This window comes from Ambystoma mexicanum, chromosome 14 (assembly GCF_040938575.1).
Source record: "Ambystoma mexicanum isolate Mex_15411 chromosome 14, UKY_AmexF1_1, whole genome shotgun sequence".
NCBI classification, from domain to species: Eukaryota; Metazoa; Chordata; class Amphibia; order Caudata; family Ambystomatidae; genus Ambystoma; species Ambystoma mexicanum.
This window is the reverse complement of record NC_090940.1, coordinates 249275472-249301680: the sequence shown is the minus strand read 5'-3', so window position 1 is coordinate 249301680 and position 26209 is coordinate 249275472.

The window sequence follows — 26209 nt, the reverse complement described above, 5'->3', positions numbered from 1 at the left end:
TATGATTATGCTTTAGGATACAAGGCCACACCCAGTAATTATTCTGCTATAATGAGGTGGTTTTTGGGTGTTATTGTAGGACCCACTATTTCCTAAGCATTTAAGATATTGTGCATTCATTATTCTCCTCCTCTAGTGCATCCCCTCCCTTCTCCTGAACTTAAGTGCTGCAGTGAGCTTGACAAGAACACCCAATAACCACTTCATTGTAGCAGAACAAACAGGCCTCTTGGGCCTCTTTTAGTCCACCATCATTATGGCCACATGCATTTTTTGCAACAACATTCACTCACTCTCCAGCCCAAATAAATGTTGTGGAAGATAAATCTGAATGAAACACAAACTGAAATGTACATTCCAGAAGGAATCAGAATTGCAAGTATCCTTTAATATACTCTCACTCATGTACTCTCACTCATATACTGGATGGTATTACAACTATGGATGTCTTACTTGCTGTGAAGCAAAGTATTTCAGATTGAGATATCCACTGAATAAATACACACAAACACAGACAATACTGTATCACATTCTGGCTAGAAGGTAGCAATTATGTCCGCATAATACCCTGACAGATAGCACTGGAAGCAAGGGCTTCCTATTAAGAGTGAACCTAGCTGGCAAGAAAATGGAAGATTGAAGATGCTGGACGTTAATAATACAGACGGTTTAGTTAACGGTGAGGTAGTAGGGGGGTGGCTTGTGATCAGTGGCAGACAAGATGTTCTTAGAAGACAAGGGTCTTATCCTTACTAAAATGCCTAAGGGAGGGATTCTTCTTAATGTACATTGAAATTGTGTCAATGAGCGCTGGTGCACAGCACAATAAACCTATTTACAGTTTGCCTCCTTTCTTTTCTTATTTTCCAATGGGGCAATGTTGTGGCTTCTTGTGTTGCATTGCCTTCCAATGAAGGATAGTTTTCTGGCCATCAAATTGTCACAGAGGAATTGTGTGGTAAAATGACCATACATTTTTGGTACAAATAGTTAGGAAGCTCTGTCTCCGTTCTGCATAAAACACCTACATACATTGCTAAATTGACACCTGTCAGGTATGCTGATCACTTGTATTACATACCTACAGCACCAATGGGAAAAGGATGCAATCTGATAAACTACCACTTTCTATTTGGGATTATAGGAAAGAGTGTCTGACCATTAACAATCCACAATATGATATGATTATTATAGGTTATTTATAAGATGCTTAATACCCAGAGGTTTCTAAGCGCGGACCCGGTGATCAAACCTGTGTTTCTCCATGTCGTCTTGCTTCCAAGGCGAGCACATTGCCCCTGAGCTATCTGCCGGAGACAACATGGATTCAGAGAGTATAGCAACTTCCTAAAGGTAAACACTCAAGCAAGGGATGTGGCATGGCAAGCTGTTGGCATGGCGGCTAGTTATAATTGTCTGTATAGAGTTATTAAAGGATTGAAGAAAGAGTTAGAAAATCTAAGGAGCCTATACATTGACAATACAATACAGTGAGCTACAGGTAATAATGGCAAACTGATTAATCAGATACTTTCCTTAGGCTAGCAAACAAGTTAGTAAACAAAATTGAGGATGTATTGCGTATTAGTGGGGCATGCTTGTTTTCCACACATTATTTACAACTCAGTGCTCGCTAATAACACTAACTTTCATTTAAGCTGGGTCTTAAACATTACAAAAATATGAAAGTAGGATGAGTATTGGGGCCACTGATAATCCAATCTTAACTGTAATAGCTGATAAGGCTTCTGTGAGCAAAACGCTTAACGCTCCCAAAACTAGGAGTATTCAAAATCACAATTTCAGCGAGATCCTAGTGATCTTAATCAAACAGCCAGCCTGGGTGAACCACTATTGTAGAGAATAAGAAACATATTATTGGGTTTAGCACACTTTGGATAAAATGCCACTTGCTGAACCCAGCAGTACCAAAAGCCAGTCACTCCAGCACAGCAGCCTGGCACAACTACTGAAGGAATTGTCCTCATTAGACTCCCAGTGTGGTTCAGCCTGCATGAGGGGGCAACATGGAGGTGGTGTGGAGAGCCCAGTGAGGGTGGTGATTTGGTGTGGAATGGCAAGTGAGATACTCAGGGGACGTGGGGATGGGGTTAAGTGAAAAAGCAGTGAAAAATAAGGGGGGCATGGAACGCTGAGCTCCATTAACAATAAAAGGAGCCGATTTGGGACTGAATCAAAGTGGTTTGGCTGGAGGTGAAATTGGCGGGCTGGGAGTAGCAGTGACATATAGGTTTGAACATTGTGACTGAAACTGTCCTCAGTGACATGACATGTGTGGTGTTGCATGACAAAAAAACAAGGTACTAGGGAGGGAACAGTTGCTCTGGTCAATAAAGTTAAAACACCTGTGACCTGTTGTTACAGGATGTCTTGTGGTAATACACAGAGTTATAATCATGACTTATTTATTACAGGAAAGTATAGTTTAGACTATATTAGGTCCACCGTAATTAATGAATATCTGCCGAAAGTTCTTTTGTCTTTGAAACATAGAATTCTGCCTCCTAGTAATGCAACAATCCAATTTAGTATAGCGCTGTATATAATATAGCACACGCTTTTCAACCCTCTGTAAAGAAGGTAGGGCCACATCGAGAATTCCTCCATAGTTCTATTTAGTGGGGCCCTAATATCTACAGGCGTCCGGCACAGTAAGACATGTTCATCTCTTTAGATTGACAACTTGATCCGCGCTTTTGTCAGTTTATGAGTCCTGATCTCATTCCATGACTGCAAACATGTGTATTTTACCCATTGACAATATACATGAGAGTAAATGCCTTTCATAATCAAAAGGATTCTCACCTATCAATAGTCAAGAGATTTCATATCCAGTATGTATCTCAACCCACATGATGTGAAGACATATTTCTACGAATAATGATTTAATTTCTGTTAACCCAAGTTCACTTGATTATATTCAGGTTGCTGGGGGCCTATTTAGTAATAATAACCGAGTATTGCAGTGCATGTAGAAAGATGCCCTTTGGTTAGTGCTGCTATCAGGTCAGATTGCCATGGTGGACAACACCAAATGGTCAATCTTTTATTTTTAATTTGTATAAATGTTGCTACAGGAAACTTGGGCAATATATGTTGCTTTTTCCTGTTTTCTTTCTACCTATCTTTACTCTAGGCCTATCTGGCATGTTTGGTCCACTCATCTATAGCAGTAAACTTTAGCCTGGAGTGTAGCTCAGTTAATAATACTACCCACATTTTAGGTTTTATGTACCTGGCAGATGAATATGGGACTTTCTCTTACATTTACAAACATTGCGGAGGAGCAGAACTATTTACTGTTTGTTAAGACTAAATAAAAAAATGATATCAAGAGGCCATAGATACAAATGTAAATAAACAATTAAGTGATCATTGTGTAGTTTTAGGTGGCGATTAAATGCCAACAGTAGTTCTGCAGATGATGAAACATATCTAGATACCGACGAGTCTCCTTTTGGTACTCCCGCCAAAAGCACTTCTACTCTAACAACAGTGGAACTGATTGATTTCTTGTACCTGTAGGAAGTGTGATTGGTGGTTTATTGTAATTCTTGCTGTTATGACAGAGTGACCTCTTCCCTTCAGATTCCGTGAATTCTCCACGTTTACTGGCATATAATAGGTGGAGAGAAAGTGGCTCTGTGCCAGAGCAGGCCAAATCACTAAGCAGGTGGTGATTGGTGGTAATTAACCTCTTGCAGTTTGTTGTTCTTTAATTAAGGATCTAGAGAATATGGTGAAATAATCGTATGCTTTCAATGTGGTTATAAAGGAAGTAATGACTTCAATGAAACATTGTTCGAGTAGAAATTAATTGACCTGCTTTGGTGATGTGTGTAGGAAAGTAAAAGGGGTTATTGGCTTCCTGAAGAATACTGAAACAACTAAATCAAAGCATATTGAGGCACAATCGAATTGTATACATAACAGTGAGAGCTGAGTGGCAAAGGGAGACGAATAATTGTGAGGCAATTCCGGCGTCTTGTGTAACACAGGATTCAAGACGGTTTTGGCTTCTTCTGGATCAGATTACAACTTAGTAGAGGATGCCATTGTAGGGAACAATGATCCCCTACATTTGTACCATCACTTTATTACTGCAAATTGATCAGCTGCAATTAAATGTAATTTAGCTAACTTGTTAAATAGTTTATAACATCTTGCTGAAAAAAGTGACCAATTTATAGTGAGCTCCTCCCATGAACAGCCAATCGGCCCAAATATGCACCAGGATATTAGAGAGTGACAAGCAATAGACTTGCAATGTTTGTAAACACTGAGTTCTGTGACCAGTACACCATTATATTTCCGTAGGTACAATATTTTATGCACCAGGTATCACATTCAAGCCTGACCAGTAACTTATGCATTCGTTTTTCTGCAATCAAATGAGTGTACAAGTTGAGAGTAAGGAAGCCAGTTTAAGACATTATAAAATTAGTATGTTAAGTTGTTTAACAACAAATGTCAACAGTGGGCAAACTAACTAACGGAGATTGCTTACTTGGCTGTACCTTATAATGCATATCTAATAGGAAAGACCTAGAGAGATTATTTGTATACACATTTCTCTAAGTGTTGTTGTATCAGTTGCATCAAAGATATATTCATATATTCCTACATGTTCGCAACCTAACCACAGCACCTACACGCTCAGGTGCTGAATCACCCTATTGTTCTTCTCTCAACCGACAATGCTGCTCGAGCTATACAACAGTACGCGTCAAATTTAGGAATAAACTGATGTTCCCTTGGAAACGGGACGCACACTACCGTACGAGCACTCACACGTCATCAGGCCACAGAGCATGGTTTCTCTTAGCAAACAGGCATAAATACATACGATTTGGCTGCTGTGGTAACGCTCCGGCTACAAGGCACCACAGACACGCCAGAGCAGCCCAAAGTGTTGTAATGTGACTTGCATTGAGATGGTGATGTCACATGGAATCATTCTCTACAATGGTTCTGATGAGGTCAGAGGGTTCTTGTTTACTTATGAGCATTCCACTTTTGTCAGTTAGAGTTTTCTATAGTTATATCTGGATCTCTGGCTGCACTGGGGGTCCTTATGTTTGTTATCTTACAATAAAGAACCAAATATGAAGGCAAGGTGTGTGGCATCCCTCTTTCCAACAATGGTGACGAGGATGGGATGAAGTGGATCCCCAGTAGCGAGAAGAACAAACGCCACTCTGCTCCGCCGAGCGTAGCAGCGGCCATCATGGGACAGTGATCTTGTGTTTCACCTTTCCCCAAGTAAGTGCTCCCAGCCGCTCCCCAGCCCCCCCGAGATCGGCACATCATTCGCGTAGTCCCTCTGAGGCCCTGCGAACAGCCGCGGCTGTTACAGTGTTGCACGTCGTTCGGGAAGCATCCCAGGCCCTACCGTACAACACGGTATAGAGGTGCACTCACAACCTCTGACCTGCGAGTTGCAGCCTCGGGGTACCCTGTTGAGTCGCAGCCTGCTTCAAACGCCTGTCCCAAAGCGAGGAGGAAGAGACAGAGTGAGGGGCAGGGTGAAGAGGTGTAGAAATATGGAGCAGGAGCACAAAGGGCCTGAGTCTGCATAAAAGGAAGCTCAAGTCATCACAGCAGCATTATATGACTTTGAAGAGCAGAAGCACAAAGGGCCAGAGACTGCATAGAGGGAAGGTGAAGCAATCACAGCAGCATTATAGGACTATGAAAAGTTTATTTCAGAGGGCCCAAGTTTGCATAAAGGCAAGGTGAGGTCATCGCAGTAGCACTACACAACTTTGAAGAGTTTACTTTATTTGACCAGAATTGTGTAGCACAGTTGACCTAAGTCGTTGCAAATTAGCAGAGTTGCACCACCAGAGATATCCAGAGCGGCATCCAGCACAATCATATAGGAGAGGTGCATAGACATTTTGGTGCATTGATTACAGTAACTCCTGAAAAGTTTGCTTCACACAATTTGACCAGGATTGTGAGGCACCGTCGACCTCAAACGTTGCAAATTAGCAGAGTTGCACCTGCCAGAGATACCCAGAGTGGCATCTTGTCACATTCATATAGGAGAGGTGCATAGACATTTTGGTGCATTGATTACAGCACCAGGAGTATTGTTAGAGGCTGGGAAATCTACTTGTCCTACTAAACCGGAAGTAGATCCAGATGGCATCCTATGGGCTCAGTGGCGCAAGGGCTTTATGCACTACCTCAAGGCGGCAGGTGGAAATTTGTACTCTAATGAGAGAAAGCTTGCTTTGCTATTACATTTTTTGGGATACGAGGGGCAAAGGATTTTTGAAACACTTCCTCAGCCATCTGGTGATGGTAGTGGTGATGCAATGAATGAATATGATGTGGCACTCCTCAAATTGGATTTACATTTCAATCCCAAGACAAGTATGATATTGGAGAGGTTCAATTTCCGCACACGTGTGCAAGATCAAGGGGAATCCGTGGAGGAGTATGTCACTGCATTGCGGCATCTGGCCTTGCCATGCAAGTTTCAAGGGTCATTCGACGAGCACATTCATGACCAAATTATGACTCATTGCAACTCCAACAAAATCCGTGAAGAGCTGTGGTTGAGGGATGAACCCAACCTTAATGAGGTGTTAGACATTGCGAGACGTGTGGAACATATGTGTGGCTAAATTATCTAAGGGAGGATCCAATCAGTCAAAAGAGAGCAAAACAGATATACTAAATGTGGTTGACACTAAAAGTAAAAGAAGAGGGAAGAACAAACAGACAAATCGTGGAACAGCAGAAGATAAAAGAAGACAAGGAGGATTGCAAAAAGCAGATACAAAGGATGAAAAACTGTGTTTCCGTTGTGCAAGCAATATACACTTTGCATCATCTGTGGCATGTCTAGGTCGAAGAACCATTTCTGCAAAATGCAAAGGAAGAGGGAATTTTGCAAACTGTTGTAAAAAAAATCAGATGGGCCAGTTTAACAGTAAAAAGGTGTTGTATGTCAACGAGGATGAAGAAGAAGAGAGATCGTCAGATGAAGATGCTACGCTTCCATTACAGAATGTTATTGTCAATACAATAAATGTTGTGTTGAATGGGGAGAATGAGGATGAGTGTGAGCATCCATATACCACGGTGAGCGTGAATGGATATATGGTACGCATGATGGCCGATTCAGGATCTAAGATTACACCAGTGTCGAGAGATGTGTTTGAAAAGGAGATGAGGGGAGAAACATTGAAACTCTTGAAACCTGATATCAATCCTGGGGGATATAACTAGGACAAAATTTAGCTGTTAGGATATACCCTAGGAAGATGTGAATTCAAAGGTCGTTATTGTGATGGAAACATATATGTCACCAAGGAGGGACAAACTTTGCTGGGATGGAGAGAACAAAAGAACCTAAATATTAGGCTTGATCCCAACGGAGAAGTGCAAGTGCTACTGGTGTCAGGCACCCCTGTCACGAAACATCCCAGGGTGTTTAGCAAAACCCTGGGAAAAATAAGAGGGATGCAGCATCAGATAGTAGTAAAAAGGGGAAGTGTACCTGTAGTTGCAAAACTCAGATCTGTTCCATTTGCATTGCGTGATGGAGTCAAGAAAGAATTGCAAAAACTGCTGAGAATGGGTGTGATAGAAAAGGCAGGAGGCGTGGAACGGATTTCACCAGTGGTGGTTGTAAAGAAGGGTTCTGGGCAGTTGAGGCTTTGCATTGACATGCAGGAGTTCAACAAGTGTGTAGTAGTGGATAGACATCCGTTGCCAAATATGGGAGAGATGTTGTCAAGTGTTGGACGTGATAAAGTGTTTACAAAGCTCGACATGGCCTCAGCTTATCATCAGGTTGAGCTGGAGGAAGGTTGTAGGAAGCTGACGGCTTTTATTACCCATGAGGGCGTTTACCAATTTAAGAGAATGCCGTTTGGGTTAGCATCAGCTTTGTCAGTCTTCCAAAAAGTGATGGACCGTTTGTTAAAAGATGTGAGAGGTGTCTTCTGCTTTCAAGACAAAGTACTGATATGTGGTGAGACAATGGAGGAACATGACAAAATTCTAGACACCGTGTTGAAGATATTTGAGGAGAGACGGATCACGTTGACATAGGAAAAATTCAAGTTTGCAATGTCCAAGGTAGATTACTTGGGGTATGAGGTCTCATGTGAGGGTGTTAAACCGAAAGAGAGCCTTGTAAATTCAATAAAGACGGTTGAGAGACAGACAAGTAAGGTTGAGCTATGATCATTTCTTGGCATGACGGAATTCTACCAAAAGTTTGTTGAGAATTATGTAGTCAAAGTGTTAGAAATGAGAAAGTTGTTGAGGAAAGGCATTGAGTTTGTGTGGAATCAGGCTTGCAAAATAGAATTTCAAAGGATAAAGAATGAAATAGACTTAGCTCAGCCGTTAGGTTGCTTTAAAACAAAAAGAACTAGCATAATTACTGTGGATGCTAGTGAGGCTGGATTAGGAGCTGTTCTTTCACAAACATGTGATGATGGCTCAAAAGAGGTGATTGCCCATGCGTCTCGTGCATTGAGAGGTGCTGTGGTGTGTTACTCCATATCGGAGAAAGAAGCTTTAGCTTGTTATTGGGATGTTGAATGTTTCAAGAATTTTGTACGGGGAACTGATTTTGTTATCTGGATGGACCACAAACCCCTAAAAGTAATTTTTGAGAGTAAAAGCCTGGACAGAGCTTCACGCAGGGTAGCAGGATGGGTCACCAGAATGAAAGGCCATAGATTCCAAATGTAGGTGATTCCAGGGAAGGAGAACATTCTGGCAGACAGCCTGTCGAGAATAAAAGCATCCTCACGTGAGTGTGAGGAGGAGGTTATTATGGAGATGGTGTTTGTGAATTCTGAAGGGATAGTGTCCAAGGAGGAATGGCTTGAATAAGTGAAGAAACATTCAGTGATGGGCAGAGTGATTACATATGTGATGACCTCGTTGTGGCCTATGAAGGTGGAATTGTTCGAAAATGAGAGGCCATTCTGGGAAGTGAGAGATGAATTGCCCGTTTCAGATGGTATTTTGTTTAGGTGGGAAAGAGCAGTAGTGCCTGAAGGCATTCATGGCAAAGTGATTGATCTAGCTCACAGCGGGCACATAGGTATTTCCAAAACAAAAGGTATTTTAAGATCTGATTATTGGTGGCCGGGTTTTGACAGAGATATAGAGAGAAACCTAAATGAATGTCTCATGTGTCTCTACATACCTCCCCCCCTTTCGCACTGTTAAACACCCAACCAACCCTAAAAGGAAAACAATACACCTAAAATAACTGACAAAATACCAACAATCAAACACAACCTAAAGTAAGCAAAACCCTGTCAAACCAACACACCTGTGCCAAAATTGCACTTCAACTACAACAACCATCCATACTGGCTGTAGGCCAAACAGCCAACTCTACCACAAGGGAACCAGCCCCACCTATAAACCACATCATGCAAAAGTCCACAACTCACCAAAACCACCATCAGCACATATTCATGCATAACCGCAGCCCATCAGCAAAGCAACCCTGACTCACACCAGTGCCGTGCGAGTCATCGTTGGTCTCAAACACACATAAATCCCCCAACCCCTTTGCTGATAGACCATACAACGTATCTCAACATGCAGTGACCCGCTCTGTACCCAGGCCCAATGCTGGTCTCCAAAACACATAACCAAATATACTACCCACACAATGCCATGTCATGCACCCAGCCTCATGCTGGTCTCCAAAACTCCTAACAAACCTAAGTCCCACATAGCGACATGCCATGCACCCAGCCTCATGTTGGTCTCCAAAACACCTCACAAACCTAAGACCCATATAGCGCCATGCCATGCACCCAGTCTCATGCTGGTCTCCAAAACACCTAACTCACACACAGTGCCCTTGTTGGCACCTCATCCTATTGCATGACTCTCTGGACTAACCCCACTAAGACCTAGCCCTCAAGGACTGGAAGCTCATCACATGACTCTGAGAACCTAACCCTATCAAACTCCAAGGCTAAAAGCTCATTGCATAACTCTGTGAGCTTAACCCAATCAAACTCCTATACCAAACTGCACCCCCTGCTGCACTCAAACTCCACTTTAAAGAAACAGAGGCCACGACAGTACATGCTACAGACTCGGTCCCAGACTGGCTTCACATCACATAAGCTAGTACTCTGTATCGTAACACGTCAAATCCGTGAAGAACGTTAGGAAATCAGGATCCAGTTCCTTCAAGGTCTCAATGCTTCTCACGACCTCCGATTCAGCCGAATGCCCTTCCCAAGTCTCTTCCTCATCACAGCCGTAGTAATGACATTTTTCCACCTTATACTGCTTACATACATGTCACAGCCCTCATGGTGACCCGCCCTTACTTTATGCTCCTCATAGTGCATGTCACATTCAGCAAACGGCCTCTCAATATGAAACAAATCTTCTCCAACCTTATGTCCTTTCCCATGCTGCGTATTGACCTGGATCTTTCCCATAATCTCCATCTCCTCTGAGTCAAAATCACCTTTATCTGCACTTCGTTTCCCAAACTGGGCAAAAACGTACTGCTCTGCCGCCTCCGATTCGAACTTGCCCGTGACTGTGCACCACGGCCCCTTGACTGCGCACTGCGGCTTCCCAAGCCACGTCAGAACTTGCTGCTCTATAAGAGAGACCTCCATTCCACGTGACCCATTCATCACCGACACTGCGGCCGTTACATCTTTGGCAGACGTCATCATTAATTCGCCGCTCTGCTAGAGATCAGAGCCTTCAATAGAGACGTTCACTCCCTCACAAACTTCTCCCGTTCTTTTGTCAGTAATATGGCACTCACGCCTCCCCAGCCAGTTCAAAACAGTTCAAAACCCTGCTCCAACGGAACTTCTAAATATTTCTCAATCCCTTAAGTGACCTCCATATTATGTAATGCAAAGTCCTTGCTTCCGCCAAAATCACGATGGCACCTAGAAAGTCTCAGCCCACAGCACTACTGAGGCTTCGCCTGCATGAGCCCCTCATCCTTACACGTAATCAAAGATAGCTTACCTCGAAAGGCCCGGGGCACAGGGTGGGCTGGGGGATGATGGATGTCTCCACTGCCGTCCTGCACAGTCTGTCAGTGGCACAGCGCTCCCTCTAGCAGCGCTTCTTCCGGACCCTCCGGACACCTCCAGTTAACCACTGCTTTAAGTCCTCCACCACAACTTTAAGTGTCCCAACATCACACGTAAAGATTCCTCTGAAAGTTGTTGTGCTGCGAACTTATCTTCGACTTTCATTTGTGCAGGCACGTTTTCCACGATCCTCGTCGCCAATGTAAAGTCTTCTGATTCATATGAGGTCAGAGGCAGGATAAATTGTTCTTATGTTTATTGATTAATAAGAACTGGTGATTAAGTTTAAATTCAGTGCAAGGAAACATCCACCAGCCCCAGTTATAGGCTGCCCCAAAATGCTTTACCTCCACATTCTACCCCAACATTCCTTAAGAGTGACATCACCCCCAAACAGGCCAATACATTACACTGCCTGAACCAGGTCTCTACATACTGGTATTTTGATTTGAGCAACATTATTTGCTAAGACAACTTTCTTGGCTTCAGCCGTTCACCACAATTTATCTGACACATGAGACAGCATGGAGCAGCATGTTTCCTTCCAGGGTTAACACCCGCTACGGCGTTGGGGTAAGAGGAACTATACGTTTATTACTTTTCACATTTAGAATCTACACGCTAGTTTAGTCAATGTATACAATTATTGGACTTACACATGTACCCTTGTTTCCAGGAAAGATACGAGACACACCACGACCTCGGCGGTAACCCTTAAATCCGGCGGTAGCGTACCGCCGGATTTAAGGGTCCGCCGAATCAGGGCATCGGCGGATTTCAACTCAGCTCTGAGCTGGTGTAAAATCCGCGAGAATTCGTGCTATTACCGCCGGCGGGAAATCTGCCGGCGGTAAGAGTGCAAATTTTCCCCATTGAGCCCAATGGGGAATGGGGCATTCCCGAATGGGCTCAATGGGGAATGGGGATTTACTTTACCGCCAAACTCGTGATCCGGCGCTATTAGCACCGGGGAGTTCGGCGGTAGGGCTAATACCGCCGGCGGTAATACCGCCGGCGTTACCGCCCAAGTCGTGATGAGGCCCACAGTCTCTAGAATACATACCATCTCAGGCGCACAAACATTTGGGCAACCTCATTTTCCCATATCACAGTTACAGCAGTGTACTGCAGTTTACTGATGTTTACAATTTGGCGTTACTATGCCTATGTTATATTGTGTATTTTCTGTTTGTTTTAAAGAAATTTATTTAAAACCTGTGTACAATATTGTGTATTTTCCGAGCCAGCCGTGAGCAAGGACATTTTTTCCGAAATGCATCAGCAAGGGCCTCTGCACGGCAAAAATGGAAAATGAAAAATATGAGAATATTTTTTCACCATAGACTTTTGGGACTATTATCTTGATCATATTATGGTGATTGTGAATTAATTGTGCCACTGTCATACTATGCAGTAGTGTTTATGACAACCCTGGCGACGTCAGGTCTGGTGACTGTTTCACCAGACATTTCTTTATGCTTTAGACCAGTATCACTCAGTAGTACGTCAATGCAATTATTAGGCACATTAATTTACTCAAAGCTGTGTAAATGGTTGAAGAAAATATTGGCGTGTCAAATGGGGTGTTGATCATCCATTGGCACAACTGAACAGTACCAGAACATAGAGCGGTCACTGCCAAGCTGCCATTAGAATAGAGTATGGATTGAAGATTAGATCCTTAGTAGTTTGACTCATCTGCATGCTAGAACTGAGGTTTTTATCCCTTACAGTCAGGGAGGCTAATGTTAATGTTAATTATCTTTTACAGGGTGCAACTCACCTGTGGGCCTCAGTGCACAGCATGAAGGAGGAGAAACAGATAGTCTGGGTCCGGGTCCAGTCTGGCAGACGGGGGACTTACCGGGATATTCTAATTTGTGCAGACCCGGTAAGTCCCCATTCAGTTTACCGTTCCCCATTCCCATTTGAGCCCCCATAGGGCTCAATGGGAATGGGGAAGGCGCTAATAACGGGCAAATTGCGGTCCCGTTATTAGTTCCAAGGTCCCTTAACGGGTCCCGCAAAGAACGGCTGGTCAGACCAGCCATGCCTGCTGGGACCCGCTAAGGGACCTCAGAATAGGGCGGTAAGGGTTTACCGGCACCGGGTTCCTTAATGGTGCCCGTAAACCCTTACCATCCAAATTGGAATGAGCCGCAGTGGCTCCCAATCGATAAATCAGATCAGCCATCCTTGGCATAGGATAACTGTCAAATTGAGAGACTGAATGCACCTTTCTAAAATAAATACAGAATCTCCACAATTGATCTGGCTTGGCAACAAGTACTATTGGAGCTGACCAAGAACTCTTGGATGGCTAAATAATATCAGAGTTTAACATCTTCTCCACTACCTGTATGACTATCCCTTGTCTTACCTCAGGGATACAGTATGGTTTTAAATGGAGACCCTTCCAGGAGGTGTGCAGAAGTATTCAAAAGCCCCTTTTACTCTGCGTGGTTAATTTTTGAAGATCTGGAAACTGTTTCAACAAGTCTTTTAGGTCTTGTTTCTGTGTCAGTGGCAGGTGGGAAGGAATCAGGGTTTTTGTGTGGCTCCTCTGTTAAGAGATCAGTCATTACCATTGTGGCAGTTTCTACAGGATACTCTCTCCATTCCATAAGGAGGATTATATGATAGATATGGGTCTTGATTCACCTATCTGGTTGGAAAATGTGATAGTTGCATCATCCTGTTTGTTCAATCACCTCATAGGGTCCATGCCATTTAAACAGCATCTATTCTCTGATGTTGGAAGGAGAAAAATAACTTACGGTCCAATAGAAAAATACCTAAGTAAAGCTGTTTTATCATCAGAGGTCTTTTGGTTTTCTTGTGCTTTATTCAAATGAGTTTGAACTATCGATCTCACTGTAGCCATGTATTCTTTTAAACATTAGGCTGTTTGGGGAGAGGTAAAAGGGTTCCCTTCCTCTATCACGAGGTCTCTCTTAGTAGGTCAAGGATATCCAGTGGCTCCCTACCATATAGTAACTCAAATGGTGAAAACCCTGTTCAGAATTGTGGTGTTTTTTGGATGTCAAAAAGGGCCCACAGTATCATAATACCCCTATATTTGCCATATGCCGCAAAACATTTTTGAATTACATTTTTAAGCATTTTGTTTAAACATTCCACTAACCCATCAGTTTGCAGGTGGTATACAGAGGTCCTCAGAGTTTGAATGTGGAGGATCTCCTTCACCTTTGCCATTAACCGACTCATAAAGGTAGTCCCTTGATCCGTAGGATGTCTTTCGGGAAACCAACTCATGAAAAAAAATGTTATTAGATGTTTCAAGATTTGTTGGGATGTATTGCTATATAATGGGAAATCCTCTGGGTTTCGAGGAGCATACTCTATAATTACCAAGATGTTACAATTCCCCAACTTTGATGGCTCAAGAGGCAAAACTATGTCCATACCTATGCGGGAAAAGGACACATCAATAGTAGGCAAAGTTTGCAACCGATCTGGAGGATGAATTTGGGAACTATTCTTTTGACACAGGCACAGGTAAGTACGAAGATCTTCACATCAGCCTAGATTCCAGGCCAAATAAAATTGGCTTATTACCTGCACCTGTGTCTTGGCTGTCTCCTAGTGACCACCTGTTAAGTGGGAGGGGGCAAGTATCAGCACCACCCTCTTGTGAAGTTTTAGGCACCATAATCTGCAATCTATGAATACCATCTGGGCTGAGATCACTCTATACAGTAGCCCGTGCCTTAGAAAAAAGAATGGCCACCCTTTCAGTCTTCCCTCTTCTTCAGATACCACCTGTAGAAAAGCCTCTGCAAGCATGGGGTCATTCTACTGAACACATGCTAAATCTGGAATGATCTCAGATCCCTAGTTTTTTTGGTTATACCACCTCAGATGTTATTGGGGGATCTTCATCTGCCTGCCCAAAGCCTTTTCCCCTTCTCTCAGTTGTGTTAGCATTTCTGATTCCCTATATTTTGGGAAACAATGCTGTCTCCAAGATCCCCTGAGCTATTTTCTCTCCTGTATTTATTTGGTATGCCTCTATTCCACAGTTCTGAATCAAGATCTTCACATCTCCTTTACAGTCAGGATCTATGATGCCTGCTAAAATGTCTAGACCATGTCACCAAGCTAGGCCAGACTTGGAGTCTAACCTGATGTAAGTGCCTCGGGGGAGGGGGGTCAGTGTACAAAAATGAGGTCAGTGGGCATTAACATTCTGTCTGCAGGTTGCACCAATTCTCCCCTGCTACTACATAGGTGGAATCCAATAGAATGTTCTGTTGCTACTGATGGATTGGGAGATCAGTGACTAGCTTTTTAAAATCGTATGGTTCCCCAGTTTTTGTCAACTGAGCCCAATACCACTCCTGACACCATATGTGAGGAACCATGAAGGAGACACAGACACAGATGACTCATGATGATTGCTACAAACTTTTTTTAAATAATAAAGGTGTTGGAAAATGCCTCACTGTCTTTAATCTAGGAGGTATTTCCCTACCGCAACTAAAAACTAAGGTCCTGTCCTATGTCAAGATGTCCAAAGCAAACATTTCCTATATCCAAAATCCTATCCTATCCTTCTTATTCTAAAAGTAACACTAAGGTGTGAAGGGTATTGACTTTGGCTTGAAATGTGCACAATTGTTCAACTTCAACAAAAAGTTATAAAATCAACAAAACAGGTATTAAATCAACAAAGGTTACAAATTGACAATAGTCACAGTTCAAGGGAATGACTCCCTTCCCTGGGTTTTATCTCCAGCAAAACAAAAGTGCAACAGATAAGTTCTTTCAGTCAAAGAGGATAACCACTCTTCTTGGTGTTGCAACTCACTTTCCAAGGACTTTTCCACATTGAATGCAGTTCAAAATCCTAAAGGCATGAATCTTCCTTCTGATTCTCTATCTCACAAAATCTTGAAACAATGTGGCTATGCATCCCAGACTCGCATAGCACCTGATATACTCTCCTGCCAGGTTCTTCAATGTCTATTCCACACTCTCATACGTCCTAGTATACTCCCCTGCCAGGTCAATGTGTCTAAAGGTATGATTTTTCCTTGAGATAATGTACTTCAACTATTACAAATTTGGGTGTGGTTCCCAGACTCACAAGAAGACTGGTGTACTGTCCTGCAAGGACGACCTGTTGAAGGGTATGAGTCCTCCTTGAGAATTCTTTTCACTGTATGTGATTATGGGTGTGGCTCCATTTATTCAGATCAGCGTTGGAGCCAAGTGTCCTGTGTAGAAGAACATCTATCTGAAGATCTGTGGATGACTCCTGAAGAGACATGGCATACCTTCCTGCATTTTGCCCAGTGAAGCCCTGCTGGACTACCTAATCTGTGAAGGCCCTCTCTGGTGCTTCAACTCTTGGACTGGTGTGACTAAGCCAGTCTTTAGGAATTCCCAAAGATCCAGCCATCCTGAGACTTTGTAAGTGTCCCTGGACTACCAGGTGGATTGATCAACTCTCCTGTCGACTACCTTGGTAGAATTGTTGCCATTCTATGTTTGTCCCCAGAACCTCAGTGGCCAACAGCTCATGCCACAAGTCACATTCCTGCCAAGTTTCAGCTTCACAGCATGGAGGGATCCTGGTCTGGAAGGTTAACTTCAACTGTGACTGGAAAGACACCTTCTGTCGCCAATGTGTGGTAGCCATTGCTGAAAATCACCTTCTCCTGTTTGGTGAAGTGTCCTCAAGATGTCTGCATTGGTGCCTTCTGCATTTCTTCTTTGCAAAGGTTTGAACTCTGCTCCTGGAACCGACCCAAAGATTCATTGCACCTACAGCTCCTGGGCATCTTCTTATGGATACAATGGTGGGAAAACCTACCTCCAGCGACCCCCCATTAACATACCTAGTCACCTGGTAAAAGCAGAGTCAAGGGTGTAAGTAATTGCAACATATCCACACCCCTGTTCTCCTTAGAATAAACCTTAGAAGGAACTTTGGTTACTCCATTCCATCGCTTTTTGATTGTTGGATCTAAAAGCTGTATTTGAATTTTAGGAAAATAATTTTACTGACCTGTAACATTGTTGAAGTATCTTCTTGAATATTTTCATCACCACAACAGCTCTTCCGACATTTGTCCACTTTCCTCAGAAGAATCTTTGTTACTTTTGGCCACAAAGCCCCATGCATCGTAGGGATTTGACTTATAAAGTTAGGGCATGCTTCTTGTGAACTGGTTTCATTCTACTTCATCACTACTTACCTTCTTTCTAGTTGTCTAAGTAATTGTATGCATACCTACAAACCTAAGGTGACTGTATATATGTTTGGTAATTGAGTATTGAGTATTGTGTGATATTACTACCTGCTTGATTCATGTCTTCAGTGTTTGGTCCTACAATAATTGGAGTATATTTGTACTTACCTGTCTAAATTGCATTATTGTGCACTTCACTGTGTGGACTCATTGCAGACCCCTGCCCCCATTCACTTTCTCCTGAGACTAAGTCTTGACCACTACCCATGCTTACCTTGATTGGGTTTGGCTAACCTCTCAGAGTGCCCCTATTCACTATAATTAGGGTATCATCCTAAAATCTGTCCACCAGGAAAGATGCTAGAAATCCATCTTAACACCACAATATGTGATATATGTACATGAGTATGACTGAGTACTTTCTTTGACTCTTTATGTATGCGGTCCACATCGTTAAACAGATTTCAAAACCTTTTGCTCTTAGAAAGAGCTTAACACATGCTGCCCAGAAGGTGCAGATTGTAATGTATACACAACTAGGACCAATTGTCTTTCACCTTCTGTTCGTGCCAAAGATGCCAATGAATGAAAGATCCAAAACCAACTGAGTAACCAGCCAAACCAACTAACGTGGCCTCATATACTTTTAGAGCAAGGCAGATGGCCTTTCCAGCAAAGGTAGTATACAAATCCTAAAAAAAACATGATTAGCTACTTTCATAAGGAAAGCTACATGATCCACTGGAGCCACGCTGATTTTGTCTCTAACGCCTAAATAATCAACACTACGTACCTGAAAATGGGTGCTAGCCACTGATTAAAATACTGGCATATTATGTTTACCCTTGCTAGTCCCACACCTGAGATATTGTTGTACTAATGGCCATATGGCATGATAGTACACTCACCAGAGCACTCTACAACATAGTGTTTGCAACATCAGACACTTTAATGATCTTGTGATCCCTGATGTTGCTGACCCAGGTCCTTTGGCCTTGTGTCTCCTCTTTGGCCTACTTAACACTTGCTCCCTGGCTAGACATGTGGGGGATTTTTCCGACCTGATATTGACTCAGAATCTTGACGTTCTCTCTCTTACAGAAACGTGGGTTACCAGTCATACTATTCTGGTTGCCTTGACATCACTCCCTATTGGATACCAGATATTCAGAACTAACCGGGAAACAGGTTGGGGTGGTGGCACGGGGATAATTGTCCAGGATACATTTGTCACCCACAGATTCACCTCTTCTGAGATTGACAGATTCCAATATACATTTTTCAAAATCTCCATTGATCATGACACTATTATTTGTATTGTTCATTTTTATCGGCCTCCCACAACCATGACCTGGATTGAGGAGCAACTTCTGGTGGTCCTTGGTGACATCATAAAGAGCACACCCTATGTGGTTATACTGTGTGACTTTAATTATTGGGCCTATCACCCTTATGACCATATTTCCCATGGTATCCTCAACTCCCTTGAGGAGATTGGTCTGAAAAAGTTTGCCATGAGCCCCGCCCATAAGGACGGTCACACCTTGGACTGGGAACTCACTCATCACTTGGAAATTGATGATCTCGATATCTCAGCTTGTCCTTGGTCTGCCCATTGCTTTATATTCTTTACCGTTAACCTTCCTGTCAAACTTGTTAGGCAGAATACTAATCCATGCTCTTTGAGGGTTGTTAGTACTACGCATAAGATCACCCCTGTGACTTTCCGTGAACAAGCTTTATCTTTTCTGGCCAATCTTACCCCCTTCGACAATGTTGTGACTCTCACAGATCAATGCAATGAGAGCATTGCAGACATTGCCAACTCACATGTACCTTTTTCTACTAAAACCATGAATACTGAAACCCTTGGTCAATCATGGTTCTCTGATAAGATTCTTCACCTTCAAACATGTAAAAGACAAAAAGAGCAGTTCTGGTGGAAGAATCCTTCAACTGACATTCTGGCAGCTTATTGTAGAGCTGCCTCTGAGTATAAACTGTCCATCTTGTCGGCTAAACACAACTATTATCAAGAACGCATTGAAATAGCCAACTCCTCCCAAAAAGAACTCTTCACCATTAATATGGAATTTAGTGACCAATGATAATCCGATATTCAACAGGGCTTTAATAAGAAACTTAATGTCCATCAGGATAAGATCACTCTCCTATGCACTGGTCATGCCACCTTGACCAATGTCCATTCAAAGGAACTTGAGTGCACTGAAACATTTAATTGCACTATCCCTGTTTTTAACTTTAAAGAACGGAAGCTGAACTCTAACATTGTCTGCCATCTGAAGCCATCTTCCTGTCCTGATGATCTCTGTCCACCATCTAAAATTAAAGAATCATTTGACTGTCTAGCCCCTTTTGCCTCTAAATTAATGAATTCCTCCTTTGTCACCTCTACAGTACCGGCGCCTCTCAAAAATGTCTGGATTCCCCCTGTTATCAAGAAAGTCTCTCTTGATCCGGCTGCCATAGAAAACTACTGTCCTATCAGCAATGCTACTTTCTTGTTGAAGATTCTGGACAGGGTTGCTTACCTGCAGCTTCAGAAACATACTGAGGACAATCAGCTCTTGGGCTCTTTGCAATCTGGCTTTGGAGCGTTTCACGCCACTGAGGCTGCTTTGTTGGACCTTAAGGCCAACCTGTGCCGTGGTGTTGATGCTCCTCGACCTCTCCGCAGCTTTTGACATTGTTGACCATTCTCTGCTGTTGGAGAGATTGGGGACCATCGCTAATTGTTCCAGTAGAGCTCTGGGATTGCTGGCCTCCTTTATGGGACCCCGCTCTGCCCGTATAGCCTCCGGTGGCTTTAAGTCACTTTCTGAACTCCTTACTTGCAGTGTTCCGCAGGGTGCTTGCCTTTCTCCCACCCTCTTTAACCTCTAGATTCATCCTTTCTTCGATCTTCTGGATAGCATCAACGTGGGTTACCCCAACTACAACGATGATACCCAGATATTGATCCAGCTGACCGGCAGCTATGAGAGGGATCTGTCGAGGATCACTTCTATCTATACTCTGATTGAGGAGTGAATGATTAACATTAATTGGTCCTTAACAGGAACAAAACTGAACTTATGATGGTGGGCACTACCCAACGCCTTGGTAAACTAGATCCCAGGTATGTCGCCTTTGATATTTCCGATACCTCTATTAAAACCAGCCTCTCTTAGCATGAATAAGCATGTTAGCCAGGTGAATATATCCGGTGACTACACTACTCGCCTTATTAGACAAATCATCTCTACAACTAATACTGCTAACCTCACTGTTGCTCTGGTGAACTCTAAACTGGACTGTGGAAATAGTCTATTGGCAGCACTTCTGCGTCTAATCTGATCTTGTTACAGGTGATGCAGAATAATGCGGTTCGAGCTGTTTGTGGTATGGCGAGAAAGAATCATGTCACAGAGGCTCGAAGATCCCTGCATTGGCTTGCAGTTAAACATTGTGTCACCTACACAATTTTTCTCCTTACTTTCAAGTGTCTCAGTGACAGAGCACCTCCTTATCTGAAGAAAAGGAATAGGCAACCCTGTATCTCCCGTGCTCTCTAATCTAACAACTCTAATAGACTCGAGCAGCCTCGCTATAGACTGGCTCGATTTGGCAGCACCTGCTTTGATACTATTGCTGCCCACTGATCTTCGTCCCTGCCCTGAACTTTCCTCATTTAAGAGGTCTCTAAAAACCTATCTCTTTAATTCCAGCGACTAAGCTCCTTACTTTTTCCTGTCTCCTTCTGGTTTTCTAGACTATAATAGCGCCATGGCTACCTCCAAACTCGTAATGACCCCCACTGTTTTCCTTGCCACAATTGATCTGATAAAAGGTTACTGCTAAGTACCCGTTAATCCAGAGGACAAGGAGAAAACAGCCTTCTCCAACCCTATTGGTATATTCCAATTCCAAGTGTTTCCTCTTGATCATCACGGGTTGACATCCACATTTCAAAGTTTAATGGACCAAGTCCTCAACCATACTCCTCTTTATGTGGGGCTTATTTTAATGATATACTCATTCATAATAGGACGTGGAAGGAACATATGCACCATCTTTATTTAGTCATCAGAACCCTAAGGAAAGTCGTACTTACTGCAAACCCAAAGAAATGTCACCTGGTTGAGTCTATAGTCAACAACACCAGTTTCTTTGTGAGAATTCGACTTGCTCGACCCCAAAGTGAAAATGTGAAGGCTGTGCAAGACACCCCAGTACCCAAAACCAATAAATATCTGAGAGACATTTTAAGGCTGGTTGGTTATTATAAGCAAGTAGTCCTCTTTTACCTCTTGTCTCACTGATAATCTTAAAAATCAAGTACCACAAAAGCTAAAATGGAGTCCAGAAGACCAAAACCATTTTGACAAACTGAAACACAGTTTGTGCATTCAGCCAGTATTAAAAGTAGCCTATTTTAACAGGTAATATATCTTACAAACATATGCCACACATTTGGGTTAGGGGCTGTTCTTTCGCAAGATCACAATGTCATCAAACATCCGACTCTTCCATCAGTCGGAAATTGTATCTAAGGGAACATAACTATGCCACAATAGAGCTTGAGGCCCTAGCTATAAAGTGGGAATTTGGATACTTCAAGAGAAAGTTTAAGCTGGTCACTAATCATTCTCCATTAACATGGATCAGGCTTTGTAAAGACGCCAACACATAAGCCATGCGCTGGTTCCTAGATATGCAGCCCTATTGTTTCATGGTAGAACATTGAAAAGGAAGAGATCAGGCAAATGTAGACTTTATTTCCTGTTTCCCAATAAATGCTGAAAGAATCAGCAGCCTTAGGGGAAGGCTATGTGATGAACCTAATGGTGTCATCACACATTCCCAGAGGGAGTCTCTCCTCACATGATCAGGGGAAGACAGCCACTTTCTGATCCTGATGATATATAAGGGAGGACCACATGAGAGGAGGCAACCCTCAGTGGGGTGAACCAACATCATTGGGTGAGACATGGTATCCCCCATTTCCTTTAGGGAGACCCCTTCATTTCCTCATACCCTTGTAGCATATTCTGGGAGTAATCCTAGACATAGAACTTTTGTAAACACCCCACAGTGTTATCAGTAACGAAGACTGACACTAGAGAGCAATCTGAATGAAGATTACTCAGCTAGACCAAAATAAACGGTCTAGCTGTTGGAGGAATCTGATTGGCTCCAAAGAGCTCCCTTCACTACTGCAGGAGTTCAAAGATGAAGCCATGCAGAGCTGGAAATAGACCAGACCATCTAGTTATTGCCGGGGGACCCAAGCTGTTAGTTGGATATGCAAGCGAAGAAGGGACACAAGACCAAGCAGACCACTGACATGAGACATGGAGCAGGGGAAGGTCCACTGCATATGCCAGAGCGGGGAGAGGACCAGCAAGTGTTGGAGATGCCAATGCTTACAGAAGCACAACAGATTTAGAGAGGGGCACAAGAAGAGGATGCCAAAGCCGCCTAATAATACCGGTGAGCCAGAGAAATCAAAACGGGGCTACCTAGGAGCTTAACGACATAGACCACAGAGAAACCCAGAAGGGAGGACTCTATTCCAAGGTAGTGTAAAAGGAAGCTGGAACATTGTGAAAACCAAGTGGACAAAAGTGAATTTGGGAAAATCAAGTGTTGTAGGAGTCTCAGACCTAAACCCATAATCACAAAAGAATTCTCAAGGAAGACTCATACCCCTTGAGAGGTTGTCCTGTCAGGAGAGCACACCAGGACGACAGCGAGAGTGAACAATGCACAGGTAGGAGAGCATAACTAGCATTGTATGAGTCTGCGACCCACACCCATAAGTGTAATAGTTGAAGTATACTATCTCAAAGAAGTATCATAGCTGTAAAGATATTGTCCTGCAGGGAAGTATACCAGGATGGATGAGAGAGTGAAAAAGACATTTAAGAACCTGGCAGGAGAGTATACCAGGTGATATGCGAGTCTGGGACCTGCACCCAAATTGTATCAAGATTTTGTGAGTCAGAGAATCGGAAGGAAGATTTATGGGCTTAGGATTTCGAACTTCATTGAATGTGGAAAATACCTGGGGAAGGGAGTAATTTCCCCTGGAGTAAGTTGCAACATCAAGAGGATGGGATTATCCTCTTGGGCTACACATAACTTAGTTATTATTTTGAACTTTTTTTTTTCTGCATAGAAAACCTGGGGAAGGGAGTCAATCCCTGGAAATGTGAATATGTTCCTTTTGGAATCTTTGCTGGATTTAATCCTTTTGGTTGAACTTGAACATTTGTCCAGTTTTCAAGCCAAAGAAAATACACTTAACACCTTAGAATTACTTTTAGAATGAGAGGTCTAGGATAGGATTTTAGACACAGGACATTTTTGCTTTGGACATCTTCAGATAGGACAGGCATTAGTTTTTGGTTGAGGTAGAGAAATACATCCTAGATTAGGGACATTTTTCAACCCCTTTTTTATTTAAATAAAGGGTTGTAGCAATCATCATGGGTCCACTGTGTTCCTGTCTCATTCCTGGTTCCTCACATTCACAGTATTGATAGTCTGAAGGACTGATCAGTTTTCCCATGACAAATTGAGCAAATGGTCAGGGGAGAGAAATTGATGGCTTCACTTTGTTTTGAGAACCTGAGCCAGAGTGTGTCATCCTGTCTACGGGGCCTGACTTATTCCTTATATTCTAACACTGATTTTCGTTTGCATACATATTCTCCTTTACACACTTTGTGAACAAGAGATAGGGCAGGCATTCGGTTTTGTTAGTGTGGGCCATTTTGATTGGACAGAATCTCCTAGCTCTGTTATATTTATTATTTGATGGTAGCAACTATTCCCATACTAGCAATAGGGTAAAGTAGGAGTTTTAAAAAGAAAAAAATCCAATAAAGGCTTTTACAAATGGTACCTTTTGTGTCAGTGTCATACTTGTGATTCTATGCCTCCCTTATATAGCCTGCTTCTTTATCATGAAAGCACACAAACCATGTGTGTGTTGGTGTTCACAGCTTTTTCTGGGGCAGTAACGAATATTAGAGAAACAAACATGTAATCTTTGTAGACATATTAATTTATTTTACTGGTTGTAATAGTTTATTTAGGTATATCATATGACAATGGAATATTTTCACAACAAATGTTACTAATGTTGTTTAGTTTTATTTGATATATCATTATGCTTGTGCTTGTAGTTTGATGAATTCTGTTCAAAATAAAGTTATTTTACTACTAAATGAACCTTGTGAAAACATAATATTCATTTTTTTTTCATTAAAAAAAGACAAAACACACTATCTGGCACTTAGGGTGTATTATGTGTGACTCAGGTCCCAGGTCCCCACCACTCTTTGATGTGGAAGTATCCCCTATGCACCCCACAACACCAGGATCCTGGAACAGGGGGCTGTCACGTGAAAACTACTAATTCTCCAAGTTTCTTATTTCAGCCCAAGTGTAAAATAAGTGCAGACAGAATGCCTCACAGTTTTTCACACCTGACAGATAGTCCACTGTGAAGTATTTGCCCTTTGAAACATTCCACCTGACAGATAATGCATTGTGAAGTATTTGCCCTTTGAAACATTCCTTGTGTGGAGGAAAATCAAACATCACGGCACACAGTTATACAAATCTGCAAGAGTTTAAGAATGACAAGAGAACTTTGAAAATGACAAATTCGAACTTTCTCCAGTGCATTGCTCTCATGGGTGCTGCAGCACGTGAGCCTGTGAGCAGGAACCCGTTCAATTTCTAGCAATGCTCAAATGCCAGTACCGCATATGCATCCTACCATGCAGGTACATGAGTGGACATTCCAATATGGCATACTGGTCTGATTAAATATAAGTGTACAGTGTGGAACATGAGGATGGGTGCTTGTTGAAGTCGTCTGAATGATCACTGCCTAGCCAGCCCCCAGCACGGAATCTTCATTAGATACTCATGCAGGCCATAGAGCATAGGTTAGCCCAGTTCATGCCGGAGGAAGAGTTGAAAATAGAGCTGATAGTTAACGTAAAGGCGAAATTGAAGAGAGGATTGAGAGCATAGGATGTGGCGAGAGAGATGTAATTGCTGAGGAAGAGGGTATTTGTAAGGTGAAGGAGTAGAAGGCGATGGAGAGAGAGCAAATGGTGAAGTGGGCAGAAGAGATGGGCGAGGGGGGAGGAGAGTGCAGAGTACTGGTTGGTAATGAACATTAAGTGCTGGAGGTTCAGTTCTGTCGGAGATGTTAAGGGAGGAGGACAAACACTCTGTCTTTTCTGTTTACTGTGCCCTAACACAGCATGCAAAGGACACAGCGCTCCTGTGCTTGGATTAAAATGGATCAATCATTTGGACAACTGAGAGTCCTTTCTTCATTTCCATAGCACGCTGAGCATGGCTTACAAGAAGAAGGAGACTGTGCATTCAATCTCATTGCCGCGTGGAAGCACGTGGAAGTGGTGCAGGTGCAGTACTTCAGGAGATACTGAGGGAGGAGGACAAACTCTGCTTTTTCTGTTTACTTTGCCCTGACACACCCATGTGGGACACGACTCTCCTGTACTTGAATTGAAGTGGATCAATCATTTTAACTACTGGGAGTAATTTCTTCATTTCCATAGCATTCAGAGCGTGGCTTACAGGAAGAAGGAGGATGTGCATTTAAACATGTTGCCACGCGGAAGTGCTGCAAGTGGAGTTCAGCTGTGAAGCCAAGCCAGGTGAGAGAGAATTGGAGTCCTATTGCCATATTTGTTTTGATGTACAATTTGAGAAGTTAAGAGAAGTCTACAATGGACCCCCTTCACGTTGCCAAGCAATGGGAATTGCTACCGCTCTTCCCTTTCCGGCTTCCCTACGGAGGAGGCAATTCCTGATACTAGTGGTGGAAGAATGACTGACAAGGCTATT